The sequence below is a fragment of the Pseudophryne corroboree genome, chromosome 4, assembly GCF_028390025.1.
Source record: "Pseudophryne corroboree isolate aPseCor3 chromosome 4, aPseCor3.hap2, whole genome shotgun sequence".
NCBI lineage: Eukaryota > Metazoa > Chordata > Amphibia > Anura > Myobatrachidae > Pseudophryne > Pseudophryne corroboree.
In genome coordinates this window covers 380,650,102-380,668,850 of record NC_086447.1, presented here as the reverse complement: position 1 = coordinate 380,668,850, position 18,749 = coordinate 380,650,102, and positions in this window count along the sequence as shown.

Below are 18,749 nucleotides of genomic sequence, written 5' to 3'. Positions count from 1 at the left end.
CTTTATTGTGGGGACTGGGGACCACCAGTATAAAATTATATAGGAGGAGTACAGTGCAGAGTTTTGCTGACCAGTGACCACCAGTATATAATATATAGCATTACGGTACAGTAGGCCACTGCTCTACCTACCTCTGTGTCGTCATTAAGTATACTATCCATCTAGATTCTATACCTGTGGTGCATTTCAGTTGTGCAGTTTGCTGACACAGTGACCATCAGTATATATAGCAGTACGGTACGGAAGGCCACTGCTGTACCTACCTCTGTGTCGTCATTAAGTATACTTTCCATCTACATTCTATACCTGTGGTGCATTTTAGTTTTGCAGTTTGCTGACACAGTGACCACCAGTATACTATATATAGCAGTACGGTACGGAAGGCCACTGCTGTACCTACCTCTGTGTCGTCATTAAGTATACTTTCCATCTACATTCTATACCTGTGGTGCATTTTAGTTTTGCAGTTTGCTGACACAGTGACCACCAGTATACTATATATAGCAGTACGGTACGGAAGGCCAATGCTGTACCTACCTCTGTGTCATCATTAAGTATACTATCCATCTACATTCTATACCTGTGGTGCATTTTAGTTTTGCAGTTTGCTGACACAGTGACCACCAGTATACTATATATAGCAGTACGGTACGGAAGGCCACTGATGTACCTACCTCTGTGTCGTCATTAAGTATACTATCCATCTACATTCTATAGCTGTGGTGCATTTTAGTTTTGCAGTTTGCTGACACAGTGACCACCAGTATACTACATATAGCAGTACGGTACGGAAGGCCACTGCTGTACCTACTTCTGTGTCGTCATAGGGTATACTATCCATCTACATTCTATACCTGTGGTGCATTTTAGTTTTGCAGTTTGCTGACACAGTGACCACCAGTATACTATATATAGCAGTACGGTATGGAAGGCCACTGCTGTGCCTACCTCTGTGTCGTCATTAAGTATACTATCCATCTACATTCTATACCTGTGGTGCATTTTAGTTTTGCAGTTTGCTGACACAGTGACCACCAGTATACTATATATAGCAGTACGGTACGGAAGGCAACTGCTCTACCTACCTCTGTGTCGTCAAGTATACTATCCATCTAGATTCTATACCTGTGGTGCATTTTAGTTTTGCAGTTTGCTGACAGTGACCACCAGTATTTATAGCAGTACGGTACGGAAGGCCACTGCTCTACCTACCTCTGTGTTGTCAAGTATACTATCCATCCATACCTGTGGTACATTTCAGTTGTGCGCAGTATATATAGTAGTAGGCCATTGCTATTGATACTGGCATATAATTCCACACATTAAAAAATGGAGAACAAAAATGTGGAGGTTAAAATAGGGAAAGATCAAGATCCACTTCCACCTCGTGCTGAAGCTGCTGCCACTAGTCATGGCCGAGACGATGAAATGCCATCAACGTCGTCTGCCAAGGCCGATGCCCAATGTCATAGTAGAGAGCATGTAAAATCCAAAAAACAAAAGTTCAGTAAAATGACCCAAAAATCAAAATTTAAATCATCTGATGAGAAGCGTTAACTTGCCAATATGCCATTTACGACACGGAGTGGCAAGGAACGGCTGAGGCCCTGGCCTATTTTCATGGCTAGTGGTTCAGATTCACATGAGGATGGAAGCACTCATCCTCTCGCTAGAAAAATGAAAAGACTTAAGCTGGCAAAAGCACAGCAAAGAACTGTGTGTTCTTCTAAATCACAAATGCCCAAGGAGAGTCCAATTGTGTCGGTTGCGATGCCTGACCTTCCCAACACTGGACGGGAAGAGCTTGCGCCTTCCACCATTTGCACGCCCCCTGCAAGTGCTGAAAGGAGCACCCGCAGTCCAGTTCCTGATAGTCAAATTGAAGATGTCACTGTTGAAGTACACCAGGATGAGGATATGGGTGTTGCTGGCGCTGGGGAGGAAATTGACAAGGAGGATTCTGATGGTGAGGTGGTTTGTTTAAGTCAGGCACCAGGGGAGACACCTGTTGTCCGTGGGACGAATATGGCCATTGACATACCTGGTCAAAATACAAAAAAAATCAGCTCTTCGGTGTGGAATTATTTCAACACAAATGCGGACAACAGGTGTCAAGCCGTGTGTTGCCTTTGTCAAGCTGTAATAAGTAGGGGTAAGGACGTTAACCACCTTGGAACATCGTCCCTTATACGTCACCTGCAGCGCATTCATCATAAGTCAGTGACAAGTTAAAAAACTTTGGGTGACAGCGGAAGCAGTCCACTGACCACTAAATACCTTCCTCTTGTAACCAAGAACCTGCAAACCACACCACCAACTCCCTCAGTGTCAATTTCCTCCTTACCCAGGAAAGCCAGTAGTCCTGCAGGCCATGTCACTGGCAAGTCTGACGAGTCCTCTCCTGCCTGGGATTCCTCCGATGCATCCTTGAGTGTAACGCCTACTGCTGCTGGCGCTGCTGTTGTAGCTGCTGGGAGTCGATCGTCATCCCAGAGGGGAAGTCGGAAGACCACTTGTACTACTTCCAGTAAGCAATTGACTGTCCAACAGTCCTTTGCGAGGAAGATGAAATATCACAGCAGTCATCCTGCTGCAAAGCAGATAACTCAGGCCTTGGCAGCCTGGGCGGTGAGAAACGTGGTTCCGGTATCCACCGTTAATTCAGAGGCAACTAGAGACTTGATTGAGGTACTGTGTCCATGGTACCAAATACCATCTAGGTTCCATTTCTCTAGGCAGGCGATACCGAAAATGTACACAGACCTCAGAAAAAGAGTCACTAGTGTCCTTAAAAATGCAGTTGTACCCAATTTCCACTTAACCCCGGACATGTGGACAAGTGGAGCAGGGCAGACTCAGGACTATATGACTGTGACAGCCCTACTGGGTAGATGTATTGCCTCCCGCAGCAAGAACAGCAGCGGCGGCACCAGTAGCAGCATCTCGCAAAAGCCAACTCGTTCCTAGGCAGGCTACGCTTTGTATCACCGCTTTCCAGAAGAGGCACACAGCTGACAACCTCTTACGGAAACTGAGGAAGATCATCGCAGAATGGCTTACCCCAATTGGACTCTCCTGGGGATTTGTGACATCGGACAACGCCAGCAATATTGTGCGTGCATTACATCTGGGCAAATTCCAGCACGTCCCATGTTTTGCACATACATTGAATTTGGTGGTGCAGAATTATTTAAAAAACGTCAGGGGCGTGCAAGAGATGCTGTCGGTGGCCCGAAGAATTGCGGGACACTTTCAGCATTCAGCCACCGCATACAGAAGACTGGAGCACCACCAAACAGTCCTGAACCTGCCCTGCCATCATCTGAAGCAAGAGGTGGTAACGAGGTGGAATTCAACCCTCTATATGCTTCAGAGGATGGAGGAGCAGCAAAAGGCCATTCAAGCCTATACATCTGCCCACGATATAGGCAAAGGAGGGGGAATGCACCTGACTCAAGCGCAGTGGAGAATGATTTCAACGTTGTGCAAGGTTCTGCGACCCTTTGAACTTGCCACACGTGAAGTCAGTTCAGACACTGCCAGCCTGAGTCAGGTCATTCCCCTCATCAGGCTTTTGCAGAAGAAGCTGGAGACATTGAAGGAGGAGCTAAAACAGAGCGATTCCGCTAGGCATGTGGGACTTGTGGATGGAGCCCTTAATTCGCTTAACCAGGATTCACGGGTGGTCAATCTGTTGAAATCAGAGCACTACATTTTGGCCACCGTGCTCGATCCTAGATTTAAAACCTATGTTGGATCTCTCTTTCCGGCAGACACAAGTCTGCAGAGGTTCAAAGACCTGCTGGTGAGAAAATTGTCAAGTCAAGCGGAACGTGACCCATCAACATCTCCTCCTTCACATTCTCCCGCAACTGGTGGTGCGAGGAAAAGGCTAAGAATTCCGAGCCCACCCGCTGGCGGTGATGCAGGGCAGTCTGGAGTGAGTGCTGACATCTGGTCCGGACTGAAGGACCTGCCAACGATTACTGACATGTCGTCTACTGTCACTGCATATGATTCTCTCACCATTGAAAGAATGGTGGAGGATTATATGAGTGACCGCATCCAAGTAGGCACGTCAGACAGTCCGTACGTATACTGGCAGGAAAAAGAGGCGATTTGGAGGCCCTTGCACAAACTGGCTTTATTCTACCTAAGTTGCCCTCCCTCCAGTGTGTACTCCGAAAGAGTGTTTAGTGCAGCCGCTCACCTGGTCAGCAATCGGCGTACGAGGTTACTTCCAGAAAATGTGGAGAAGATGATGTTCATCAAAATGAATTATAATCAATTCCTCCGTGGAGACATTCACCAGCAATTGCCTCCAGAAAGTACACAGGGATCTGAGATGGTGGATTCCAGTGAGGACGAATTAATAATCTGTGAGGAGGGGGATGTACACAGTGAAAGGGGTGAGGAATCGGAGGATGATGAGGAGGAGGACATCTTGCCTCTGTAGAGCCAGTTTGTGCAATGAGAGATTGATTGCTTCTTTTTTGGTGGGGGCCCAAACCAACCAGTCATTTCAGTCACAGTCGTGTGGCAGACCCTGTCGCTGAAATTATGGTGGGTGTGAGGGCCCAAGGACAATTCCATCTTGCACCTCTTTTTTCTTTCATTTTTCTTTGCATCATGTGCTGTTTGGGGACAATTTTTTTGAAGTGCCATCCTGTCTGACACTGCAGTGCCACTCCTAGATGGGCCAGGTGTTTGTGTCGGCCACTTGTGTCGCTTAGCTTAGTCACGCAGCGACCTTGGTGCGCCTCTTTTTTTCTTTGCATCATGTGCTGTTTGGGGACTATTTTTTTGAAGTGCCATCCTGCCTGACACTGCAGTGCCACTCCTAGATGGGCCAGGTGTTTGTGTCGGCCACTTGTGTCGCTTAGCTTAGCCATCCAGCGACCTCGGTGCAAATTTTAGGACTAAAAATAATATTGTGAGGTGTGAGGTGTTCAGAATAGACTGGAAGTGAGTGGAAATTATGGTTATTGAGGTTAATAATACTATGGGATCAAAATGACCCCCAAATTCTATGATTTAAGCTGTTTTTTAGGTTTTTTTAAAAAAACACCCGAATCCAAAACACACCCGAATCCGACAAAAAATTTTCGGTGAGGTTTTGCCAAAACGCGTCCGAATCCAAAACACAGCCGCGGAACCGAATCCAAAACCAAAACACAAAACCCGAAAAATGTCCGATGCACATCACTAGCAGCCACCCTGTACAAAAACAGCTTTTGCCGTTTCTGAGTAGCTCTGACCTTACTCAATCGCTGCAATCACTTCAGCCTATACGAGCCCGGAATTGACGTCAAACACCCGCCCTGCAAATGCTTTGACACACCTGCGTTTTCCCACCCACTCCCAGAAACGGTCAGTTGTCACCCACAAACACCCTCTTCCTGTCAATCTCCTTGCAAACGGCTGTGCGAATGGTTTCTTTGCTAGAACTAGTGCACCTCAACAATCCACTTTGTAAACATACGGCTCGCCTGCACATTGCGGTGCATACACATGCGCAGCAGTTACCTGATCACTGAGCAGCGAAAAACGCTAGCGAGCGAACAGATCTGAATTAGGCCCTATGTTACTATGTTACAAACTCCTAGTATACGCAAGTATACCTGGCCAATAAAGCTGATTCTGATTCTGGTAGTAATAATAATAATGATAATAATAATAATTATATATTATTATTCTTTTTATATAGTGCTCATATATATATATATATATATATATATATATATATAGGACTCAAGCTATCACTCTTACAGTGGTTCTAATACTTTCTTCATCAGTCAAAATTAATGTCCTTCATGAAACAAAAAAGCAGTACTGAATCCATTTGGGATAAGGAATTAATAGAGGTCCTAAATGGAAAATATTAATTACAGTAGATATACTGTATGGACAGGAGTTGAAAAATCATCTGTTACCATGCATGGAAATAAATCAAATATATGATACTATACCACTGTTATAGTTGTTAGAATATGAAAAAAAATCTTACAATTATAGCCTCCGTGTGGAAAAAGGTTGGTCTTTATGTAAAATTCAGCTTATGATTAACATACAGATGATTTCCTCTGCTTATTTCTATAAAACCTGGGCCATCTGGACTGAATTTAATAATGTAACACATCAATGCTTTCAACCTCATCCAAAGCTTCCATCCTTACTGCATCAATGTCTGGGTAGAACTAGTTTCTGGTCAAGAGAGAAACATTTTCAGGGCAGCAAGAGAAGTGATGCCATTTACCACTTGGGGGTATATTCCTTCTTTATTTGAAAATATAATTTTTACCCACTTTTGTAGGAATGTAGTAATGGACCTGTTCATTCTAAATGGGATGCAGTCAGAATACCAACAGCAGAATCATGACAGGTCCCAATGGTAAGAACTGGGTTTAGGGTTATGTTGCAGGGTGCGTGACGTTAGGGTTAGGCTGCAGTGGGAGTGATTTGGATGGTAATGGTTAGGCTGTGGGAGGGGTGGGTTAAGGATAAGGGTAGGGATTTTGACTGTTGGTATGCTGCTATCAGCATCCTGACCATCAGGATAATGAATGCCATTATTTTGTATCCAGCCCATTAAAGACAGATCACAGATATCTCCTGCTTACCTTGAATTGCCAAGGTGGCATGCCATACCCATACACTACTATTGGAACCTACATTCATCAAATTTTGTATGTTTTCACAGCCTGGCCAGAAGTAATGCCACCTTAGTTTGGCACCCGTGCGGGATGCAGGCTGAATTCTGACTTGTTTTTAAAGGGGCGATCACTTACAAGGCAGAACCAGGCCTTGTAAGTTATTGCCCCTTTGAAAAAAGTCCAAGTTCGGCCGGCATCCCTCACGGCCTCCGAACTTGGGTGGCATTACATCCCACCCCATGTCTGCAGAGACTATTACATTCTTCACGTGGCATTAGTTCCTTGAGGAGAACGCCTTCTTATGGGAAGGAGATCCAAATGCAAAGAGGGAGCAACCACAGAAATGTAACAAAAATGTTGTGGACACCAGCCAGGATCACTGGCATGGACTTTTCATTTTCCAGAAAATACCAGAACACCAAATTTATTGTGCCAGAGTCTACTGTGCATATGCGGATCACCAGGAACATGGCATCCTTGCAGCATTCCCGGGAGATCTCTATTACTCATGTGCGAATCACTGTAAAATGGCCGCAGCTGCCATTTTCCCAGTGATATTTGCAACTCTGCAGCTGGTGCTTGGCCAACAAAGTGATCAGTATAATTAATTGGGCACAGGGTGTGTGGACCCCCTGGCCCCAGGGGACAGTGTGCACTGCACACCTTGCACCCATTTTAGATATGCCAGTGTATGTGCTGAATATCCCTCTGTAATAAGTCAAATATAGCATTTACTGAACTAAATAATGTTGAGGAGAGTAGAATGGGAGTGAAACATTTTGCTGGAATATTCTTGAGTTATTTCAGTGGAATGGAACAGCTATATTACTTTAGAAACCAGTGATGCATAAAGTACTGTAGCTTGTCTGTGAACGATCTGCTATTGTGTTAGTAGTACTGAAGTTAGAGGATGATGATACTCGAAGTACTGCTGAGGATGACTATGATCAAAGTGTTGTAGAAGATAATGATAATGATGCTGAAAGTGCTGCTGCTCTTGCTGATATACACCCAGCGGGCTATCACTGTTATGGCGCTCTTTGTTTTCACCAGTACCATTTGTCCACAAAAAAAAAACTGCAGAAATTGTCTGTTTAATAAAGGACTGATGAAACAGCTATTTATATAATATAACAAAACAGTACCAAAAGTGATCATCTAATCTCAAATGTTATAAAATTAAATACAATCCTTAAATCTTTCAGGTAGAAATATTATGCATACACAGGGACCTGGTTAAAAAGTAATGCATTTATTAAAAATAAACACTTAAGCTTTGAATACTTAAAGAGAATAAATAGAAATAATAAAACAAGTGTTTCAACATCTGAAATTGCAGAGGAACTTCCATCCGAAGTGTTTTAGAGCTCTGTGGATGTAAGTTCCTCTATTATTTCATTTGGGGCTGACTAATTCCTAATTCAGAGGTTACCAGTATGTATTATTATCTATGCTTTATAATGTGTACATGGCAAATCTGCATTTATATGATTTATATTTTTTTAATTGTTTATTTTCCATAAATGTATTACTCATGAATCTGTTTCAGGTGTATATGTAATAGTTCTGCAGAGTAGGGAATTATTTATAACAATTACGTTTAGATGATTACTTTTTGTGCTATTTTTATTTTAATTTTGTACAGCCATGGCCAAAAGTTTTGAGAATAACACAAATATTAATTTTCACAAAGTCTGCTGCCTCAGTTTTTATGATGGCAATATGCACATACTCCAGAATGTCATGAAGAGTGATTAGATGAATTGCAATTAATTGCAAAGTACCTCTTTGCCATGACAGTGAACTTAGGGCCGAATTCAAGGTTGATTGCAAAACAACATTTTCCTCTAACAGGCAAAACCATGTGCACTGCAGGTGGGGCAGATATTACATGTGCAGAGAGAGTTAGATTTGGGTGGAGTGTGTTCAAACTGAAATGTAAATTGCAGTGTAAAAATAAAGCAGCCAGTATTTCCTCTGCACAGAAACAATATAACCCACCCAAATCTAACTCTCTCTGCACATGTTATATCTGCTCCATCTGCACTGCACATGGTTTTGCCCATTAGAGGCAAATGTTGTTTTGCAGTTAACCTTGAATTAGGCCCTTAATCCCAAAAACTAAATTTCCACTGCATTTCAGCCATGCCACAAAAGGACCAGCTGACATCATGTCAGTTATTCTCAAAAAACACAGGTGGGAGTGTTGACGAGGACAAGGCTGGATATCACTCTGTCATTCTGATTGAGTAAGAATAACAGACTGGAAGCTTTAAAAGAAGGGTGCTGCTCGAAATCATTGTTCTTCCTCTGTTAACTATGGTTATCTGCAAGGAAACATGCAGTCATCATTGCTTTGCACAAATGGCTTCACAGGCAAGGATATTGCTGCTAGTAAGATTGCACCTAAATTAACCATTTATCGGATCACCAAGAACTTCAAGGAGAGAGTTTCAATAGTTGTAAAGAAGGCTTCCGGGTGCCCAAGAACATCCAGCAAACACAAGGGCCATCCCCTAAAGTTGATTCAGCTGTGGGATTGGGGCACCACCAGTGCAGAGCTTACCCAGTAATGGCAGCAGGCAGGTGTGAGTGCATCTGCATACACAGTGAGGCGAAGACTTTTGGAGAATGGCCTGGTGTCAAGAAGGACAGCAAAGAAGCCACTTCTCTACAGAACTGGAGTAAAGTCATTTTCTCTGATTAATTCCGTTTCAGATTGTTTGGGGCATCTGGAAAAATGTTTGTCCAAAGAAGGAAAGGTGAGGGCTACAATCAGTCCTGTTTCATGCCAACAGTAAAGCATCCTGAGACCATTCATGTGTGGGGTTGCTTCTCAGCCAAGGGAGTGGGCTCACTCACAATTTTGCCTAAGAACACTGCCATGAATAAAGAATGGTACAAAAATATCCTCCAAGAGCAACTTCTCCCAACCAGCCAAGAATAATTTGGTGACAAACAATACCTTTTCCAGCATGAAGGAGCACCTTGCCATAAGGAGAAAGTGATATCTACTGTAAGTGGCTTGGGCAACAGAACATCGAAATTTTGGGGCCATGGCCAGGAAACTCCCCAGACCTTAATCCCATTGAGAATTTGCAGTCAATTTCCAAGAGGCGGGTGGACAAAACCCCACAAATTCTGACAAACTCCAAGCATTGATTAGGTAAGAATGGGCACCATCAGTCAGTATGTGGCCCAGAAATTGATTGACGGCATGCCAGGGTGAATTGCAGAAGTCTGGAAAAAGAAGGGTCAACACTGCAAATATTGACTATTTGCATAAACTTAATGTAATTGCCAATAAAAGCCTTTGATACTTATGAAATGCTTGTCTTTTTACTTCAGTATACCATAGTAACATCTGACAAAAAGGTTCAAAACACTGAAGCAGCAAACTTTGTGAAAACCAATACTTGTCATTGTCAAGACTTTTGGCCATGGCTGCATGGTTACAGTTTGTCCAAATACTCATAGTAAAATGGTATTAACTAGTGACTGATTCAGATCCAAAACCACTGGTGATTCAGTCGCAATTCACGACTGTTTTTTTATTGCACAAGAGCCAAAGCCACAGTGCACATGTGCTGTGGTCAGAGTGTTGAGTTAGCTGCAGCTTGATTCAGTGACAGCAGGCAGTTGGCGACAGAGACAGGTAGGGACTTTGAAAATGGTAGTGTGTTGTGTTTGCCAGCAACTGCATTCTATGTTGCAGAATCACTGGCCTGAGCAGCTGGACATTCTGAGAAACACTAGGGTGGCTCAGATGTCCATGGTGAGTTGAAGCTGTGTCTTTGGATGCAAGCAGTAGATCTGTGAAGCTGTCAGTCGGCATCTTCTCAAAAAAGACGCATCCTCTTGCATTAGTGTAAATTTTTAGATCCATTGTGAATGAAGACACAGCACAGACCCGGTTCCCCCTCTGAATCAGATGCATCCACCTCTGAATCAGAACCTTTGTCTTTAACCTTCACATATTGCTGAAAAATTGCTGTCTAAGAGAAATACGATAGATGGAATTTGGTATAGATGACTACATACTGTATATAGGATGAATAATTTATCCTTACATAGCAGCCTTGGTTCTAGTTATCTAAGCAACAAAAAGGAGGGAATATATTACAATCTGTTCATAGGTTATGCAGAAAATGGATTCTATTATAAAAATATCAATTTAATTCTTAAAACATAGAACACACATGAAACAATATAAATAATAATAACCATATATTCATATATACAGTGAACAATTAGATCAATATGAAAAAATGTACTTTCTGCCTTCTATGAGGCTAAAAATTAGGAAGGTAAGCTTATATCTGAAAAAGCTGTAAGACAAATCCAATAAATGGTGCAGAACGGTCCTAACTGTGTGGAGTTTGTATATTCTCTGCATGCTTGCGTGGGTTTCCTCCTTGTACTGCTGTTTTCTCCCAAACTCCAAAAATATACTGGTAGGTTAATTGGATCCCAACAAAATTAACCCCAGCGTTAATGTGTATGCATGTATTGTACATGTGGTGGGGAGTATAGATTGTAAGCTTCACTGGGGCAGGGACTGATGTGAATGGACAAAATATTCTCTGTAAAGTGCTGCAGATTTATGTGTGTGCTATATAAATAAGTGGTAATAAATAAATAATAAAAAATACAAAGTGCTAGCAACAATAGCAATGAGTTATAGATGATATCTCTCCTACTAGATGTCTCCAGGAAATGGTGTGTTTTGTTAGTTAGTATATGCATAAGCTGTATAGATATAACAATTTTGTGTCAGTGTGGTTACAGAACCACAAGCAGTGCTTATTTGCAGGCAGGTTTTTTTTTTTTTTTAAACCAGCAGCACAGGGTTTTGGTATTCAATTAGAACTCAGAAAATAGGACGTGGTGATTTCTATAGAAATCACCAGGTCCTTTTTCTCGCATCGCCAGTTCACGTCTGATTTTCCCTAAAATTGTTAATTTTAGTAAAAATCAGTGGGAGTTGCGATGGGACCCTGGTATCACCCCTTCTGAGGACTAATTAAGCAATTTGAAGTTTCCAATTAGCTTAAATAGTCAGTAATTACTCACCTTCCGAAGTAGTGCGTTCTTCATCCAGCGGCGGGATCCGGTCCTCTGCAGCAGCAGTGAATATGTGAGGTGTGTGGAATGTGTGTGAGTGCTTGCAAGTGTGTGTGTGTGGTAGTGTGTATGACTGTGTGTGTGTGTATGAGACTGACCACAGGGGTGTGTGACCCCCCTCCCCCCCATTCTGCTGTGTAATCTCCCCGGGAGCCAGCTGCTGAACAACCACATCTCCTAGCAGCCCTATCACCTCCCTGCAGCCCTGGAGCTTCCCAGAAGCCCCCTCCCTAGTCAGAAGATGGAGGGTAGTGCACTGGGAGCCCATGAGACCACTGGAGAAGACCGGACAGGTTATGCATTTTTTACACAACCACTTTTTTAAGATTGGATACCATGGGTATCGGGAGCGTGCTTACCTGCGGTAATCCAAAATTGGGTACAAGGTATGCAAGTATTTTTACCTCGCTAAAACTCACACCCAGTTGAATTCCACCCTTACTGCAGTTATAGATATCTAGATAGATCAGACTTTGATAGATCCCTGTAATTTCACCTTCAAAATATCTGGTAAGCCTAAAGGCTCACATACGTTTGCCACTCACAGATATATAATATTGTATATTTTTCCTCAATTTAAAAATGAGCACATCAACTTTTTTTGTCTTTGATTTGATTCTTTTTATCTACTTTAGGACTTGTGTAAAAATCTGAGGTAGCTTGAGGGCAAGTTTCAGCAGAAATAAAGAAAATTCTTAAGGGTTTTCAAGCACCACTGTATATACACATACTTTGTGCTCTGTTATCTGAGGTGTGCTCCAAAAACTCCCACACAGTATGTGCGCAAGTACACTTAGCGCCAGCCATTTAGGACTGACATCTTTTTAAATCATGGCAAACATGGCTATAAATATTGGCAACAGAACTTTAAAATTGTAGTTATAGGAGTGGGCTGAATTTGAGGAGTGTTAGAATTAAATGCATTCCAACATTACACTCTAAAATTTTTAAACTGTGGTGACCTCTATTATGTACTATAAACATAAAACATAAAGATAAGCTGGAATAAAATATATTGTTACAATAAAATTACAGGTATACAATTTCAATAGGATAGACAGTAGCTTACATAATAAATATGGATTCAGAGGCAGAAAGGGAAATGAGCTGGAGCATAATTCCTGCAAGTTCAAACATTCATTAGAGGGCAAAGGCTGGGTTACCCGGGCATCACGGCACTCGTGACATCATCAGGACCCGCAGGCGTGCATCACAGGTGGTTGGTTCTGGAGAGGGTGTTTTCCACTTTTATCCACTTTCCACTTTCATCCCATATGTATTTAAGGTAATAATTATATGTACTGTGTTTGTCCTGATGAAATTTTAGCAATTGAAATGAAACGTTGAGTGCACAGTGCTCCATTATGTCCCACTATACTGCTGAGGACTGATATACTACTTATTGCTTAATAAGTGCTGCTACCTAGAGAGAGAGAGAGAGAGAGAGAATACAATCCTACCTATGAGCTATTTCAATATAACAGTGTCCTTTTAAAATACACACAATTATATAAAATTCTGCTGCTTCCTTAAGGATTATCTTCTGTAGGCAAAATACCCAAATCAACAATCACATAACAATTTCCCAGGAAGCGCTTTGACATAAATATATGTCCAATCCAATAATTGTCCAATGGAGCACTCTACCATAGTTCAGAATGTGCAATGGTGTTGTACAATTGTTGTCTTTTCCTTTGGCGATTGTTTAAACTGCTAAGGACTATATGCCTCCATCTTCCACTGAATAGATACCCTCTCACCAAATACACCCAATACATGTAATCAGCCTCTTGGTCTTATAAACCAATTAAATATATTTATTTAAATGTTATTAACAAATAGTTACAAAAAAAATTCTTATATGACACATACAATGTGACCTCACTTTTGGGTAGCTGTAAACTCTTCAGCTACCATAACCCAAACTGGGTATGCACCCCTTTGGCAGTAAGGATCCTTCCTATTAGAGGTCACTACAATATTGATACCCAATGCGTTTTATTAATAATTCACTTCTTCAGGTGTGTCTCTTACAAAAACATTTCATATTCAATATAATATTCTGTAACAGTTCAAAATGATATTCAAATTTTCTGTGAGTTTTATCTATCAGAGGATTATAATTATTAACACTTATTCTTAGAAAAAACTTAGAGTTATATACACCATACAACTTCAACAAAATTGAATTAACATTCACCAATATGAGAGTCTCCTTTAGGAAAACTTACATTTTTCTCCTGTGATGATCATGTTACTTTTTTAAAGAAATATCTTATTAACTTCATTATATTGCTTAGACCAGAGGTTCCCAAACTGTGTGCCGTGGCTCCCTGGGATGCCTCGGGACACTTGCAGGGGTGCCCTGGGTTGGTGGTCCAGGACCAATTCAAATTATTCATGGTCAATATAATAGGCAAAACCAGTGCTGGCGGCTGCCAGTCATAAAATATGTGGCCAACCAGAAGCAAATCTTGTCCCTCACCACACAACTGACCCTAAGGATGACATATAAATGCGATATACTTAATGTAATATTTCTTTCTAATTTTCCCAATAAGAAATATTTGGCCTAGAGGTGCCGTGAAAAAAATTCTGATATTCTAGGGTGCCGCGATTCAAAAAAGTTTGGAAACCACTGGCTTAGACTATTTATTCCTAGACATAGGCTTTTAAATAGTCTACAATAAACTACAAATTGTTTCACATATTAACTTCTTTTAAAAAATAGTTAATCTAAAATCTAGTCCAACTTACTTGTTGGGTACTAATGCTCTGCTCTTAGCATGTGTTCTAGAACCCCTGCAAAGATTGAAAGAGGTTACTTAGTCAGACCCCCTTTTTATACCTCAGTATACCTCAGTATCTGTGGCAACTTCCATTTTATGATAACTAGAAGCTTTAAAGATGTGTTTCTTTCGTTACTTTATTGTCTTTTAATTAATAGATTGTTAAATAAAATAATAAAACCCATAATAAAAGTCATAATAAAACACAACTTCTATTAGCTTTTTACTAATAGAAACTGTTTTATTATATTTAATTGGGCTCCAGGAGTGATTGATAGCAGTCCGGGCCTGGTCGGAAGGGGAGGAGAGGCTGCTGTCTCCTCTCTACCCCTTCTTATCTCAGCTCCTCTCCTTTCCTGCTTATGTTCAGGCCCCAGCTTCCTTTCTCTCAGTATTCTGACATCACGATCTGGTGACTGCCCTGAGCACCAAATATCTAAGGGAGGGAAGGAGGAACTGAGCCACTGCCATCCATTTCCCTGTGCAGCAGCAGCCCCTGATTATCCATGCACATCACTAATGCCAGGCCAGGTTACAAGTAGGTAAAAAACAACAGTATACACAGAATCATGGAATTGTCTCTGAGTAACTTCCTGCAGCCACTGTGTGGGCATAATGTGTAAGGGGAACTACTACTGTGTAGGCATAATGTGTAAGGGACACTACTATTGTGTAGACATAATGTGTAAGGGGCACTACTACTGTGTGGGAATTATGTGCAAGAGGCACTAGTACTGTGTGGACATAACATGTAAGGGGCACTACTACAGTATAAGCATAACATGAAAGGGTAACTACTACTGTGTGTGTATAAAATGTATAAGGAGTTCTACTGTGTGGTGTCATTTGTGGGGGTGGTGGGGGCATATTGTTGCACCACTCACTAGTTCAGCCCCTGTCAATTACATAACACTTTTTGCACTGAATTAATTACATATAATATGCAGTTTACTTATCTTCAATAGTAATATTCCAGTGGCTTCCTTATGGTTTTAAGTACAATGCGTTTATTAACCCCTTACATATCATTTACTTTTTCATTGCTAACTTGTATTTATTTATTTTATTAAACCCTTATGTGTGAATTCCTTTTGATAATCTCTTATGTTTGAGTTAATAGTATTCTTTATGTTAGCTTATTCTTTATTTGAATATATTCTTCATTACAGTAGATAATTAGTTGATTCCTATTTTGTGTGAGTGATTGGTTGATTGATTGATTGATTGATTGATTGATTTACTTTTACATTGTTATACTAATTTCTTTATTTTATCTGATATTATTTCATTGTGTTACCTACTTATACCCCTTTTAGTAACCAACTTTTTTTATATTTCTATTTTCACCTTATTTTTAATATGTCAATTTTTAATGGGATCTCTTTTCAGAGGAAGAAAGAGCAATATACTGTAGCACTTATAAGTTTAAATCATAACCAAAGGAAAGTATAATAATTATACAATGCCATTGGATAGTCTGAATTAAAGTGAAGTGCACTATTGGACAATTATTGGATTGAACATACTGTGAGGATACTAGGTGACCTGGCTATCCTGGGGTTCAGATATCACAAAGTGGAGCAGGTTACAATGAAAACAAGGTGATCTTTATTCAGGGAGATCCAGAAATCAAGTGAACAGCAAGCAGAATTATACTAATAAAGTCCACTCAGAGTTCAGCAAAGTTCTTACCAGCTGCTCTATATCTCCCCAAGTCCTGGGCAGCAATAACAGCTGTAGCAGGCACACAGAGTGGCTGTTCACTGATGACACTGAGAGGGGATGACACCTCAACCTCCAGTGAGTCTAGCTGTGCACCCTCACCTCCACACACACAGTCTCTCTCCCCCAGCAACTTCCTGACTCCCACAATTCTCCTTTGCTGGTTCTTTCTGTCTCCTCCTTTCTGATTGATGGATCATGTTGTCAGTCTTTCCAGAGGGGAAGGAGGAGGGTTTTTCTAGAAGGAACACTCCCTTGCTGTATGCTTCTGGCAGACTTCCTGTATGTGACTTATGCAGACTGAGAGCTTCCATTTATGAACTCAGAACTTGGGGCATAGGGTTAACTCTTTCCTTTTAACATGAAGGCAAGTCCTAGATATCCCTTTACCTTGTCTCCTCACACATACTGTACATTTAAATCATAGCATTCCCTGGGACATTGTTATGTGATATATATAACACTAAAAAGCGTTCTGTCTTCCAATGACTCAAAGCTTGAATTTTGGAAGTGGAAAACCCCATTTCAGCTTAGAGGTGGCTGCACCAATCTGGAATAAAAAAATGCCAAAGTCATTGGGAGGAAGTCCCAGGAATTCAATGGCAGTTTTCAAAACATGACCAAATTGGTACTTGGTTAGAGGAGACTCATTGACTAAGTCACAGCGGCACCAGACTGCACCAATAAATAAGCGTACACTAAGAATACTGGGCAGGTCCTTACATCCAGTAAGTTTAGCAAAAAATCCAGTGGTAATACCCAATTGGGTCAGCTGTTGATCTTTAAGTTTGCACTGTACAATATTGTCTTACACTGAAACATCCCAGAACTGTAAAGCCAGTTCCTTAGATTTTGAAGGTACTACTAGTTTATTTCTGGAAAATGTACAGTACAATGGAAAACCATGGCAAAAGTAATTTTAAATAAAAACATTAATAAACAGACCCTTAACTGCAGTCAATAGGTTTGGCAATAAATGGATATCAACAGGCTAGCATCTATCCTCCAACACAGGCATCAACCTTTACTATCCCCTAAGAGCTTGAGTAATTACAAAACTCTTAGTGGGGGTCATGACAACCATAACATTTTAAGAAGTATGCCATGCCTGCCACTATTCCTGGAGTATATTGCCTGCACTAAAACTATTTCAGATAAAAGAGAGCATCAGCTGATGCTTACTCTCACCTCTGTTCACTGGAGAGGTACATTATTGCGCCATCTCATAGAAGAAAAAAGTCCCCAGGGCTACTGAGCGCCTTACTAATTCCTCCAATCTGGCTGGACACCTAACAAATATACTGTATGTTGAACACACATCATCTACACGTGCAGCTGATGTACTATCTCCATTTGACCCAGTTTAAGCTAGAAAGAGCATCAGTAATAGAATTCTCCACTAGCATCCATAAGGGATATTGGGGGAAACTAGTACGATGGGGTATAGATGGGGTCCAAAGGAGCCAGTGCACTTTAAATTTCTTCAACTGGGTGTGCTGGCTCCTCCCCTCTATGCCACCTCCAACAGGCAGTTTGGAAAAAAGTGCCCTCAGGAGAGGATGCCCATCTCTGCAGCTCCAGAGAGTTTTCTTCAATTTCTTTTAATCTTTTATTATATTTGGTATACTGTTTGGGCAACAGCATACCTGCACCGTGGGAGTTAGGGAGAGGATGGTCACCGGCCTTACGAGGTACAGAGCCGCTTCCCCGCTGAGGGGTTGTTGTTCAGCAGGGCACTGCACCTTGGCTGTCACAGCCACAGAATGCTGCACACCTCTAAAGCTGCCTGAAGGTGACATCTGTGGTGAGTACAAACCGGGGGTCCCGCTAGGGGGTCCCCCAGTTCAAAGTGTGGCTGACCACGGGTGCAGCATAGAGGACCCTTTCTGGGGGGTCCCGCTAAGATCCCCCGTGTAGAACTGGCACAAAAGGGCTTGACTAGCACTTGTTTGATGTTTTAAGCTTAAAAGGAGACTTTTGCAGTATAATATATGTATGTAACTCCGGCGCCATAGGAGGGGGCAGAGCTACCTCAGAGCAGGAACTGAGGCATTTTCCTCTGCTTACTGCACCTGTTTATAGCACACACAGCACTTCCTGATCCTCAAACATGCTGGATATCTGGTACAGGGTGTAGCAAAGGGGGAGAGCCGCTTGTGTACACTATCCTGATCCTATATAGGACAATAATTGTAAGTGTTTATTGTATTATAGGGAGCTGACAACCTCACTGGGGCTGTGCAACTCAGGGTGTGATGGTGTCCTCTCTATCTCTGTGTCTCCTCCCACATACAGTTATAACTGTCTGTGTGTATGTGTATGTTCTTGTGCTCACTGTGAATATGGGTAAACAAGCTGTGCAGTGTATGTCACACTAGATTATCTCCCTTATCTAATGACTCTGTTTCCTATGAACAATGCAGTTAATCTTCACAAATCAGTGAAGGGGCTGGGGGAGAGG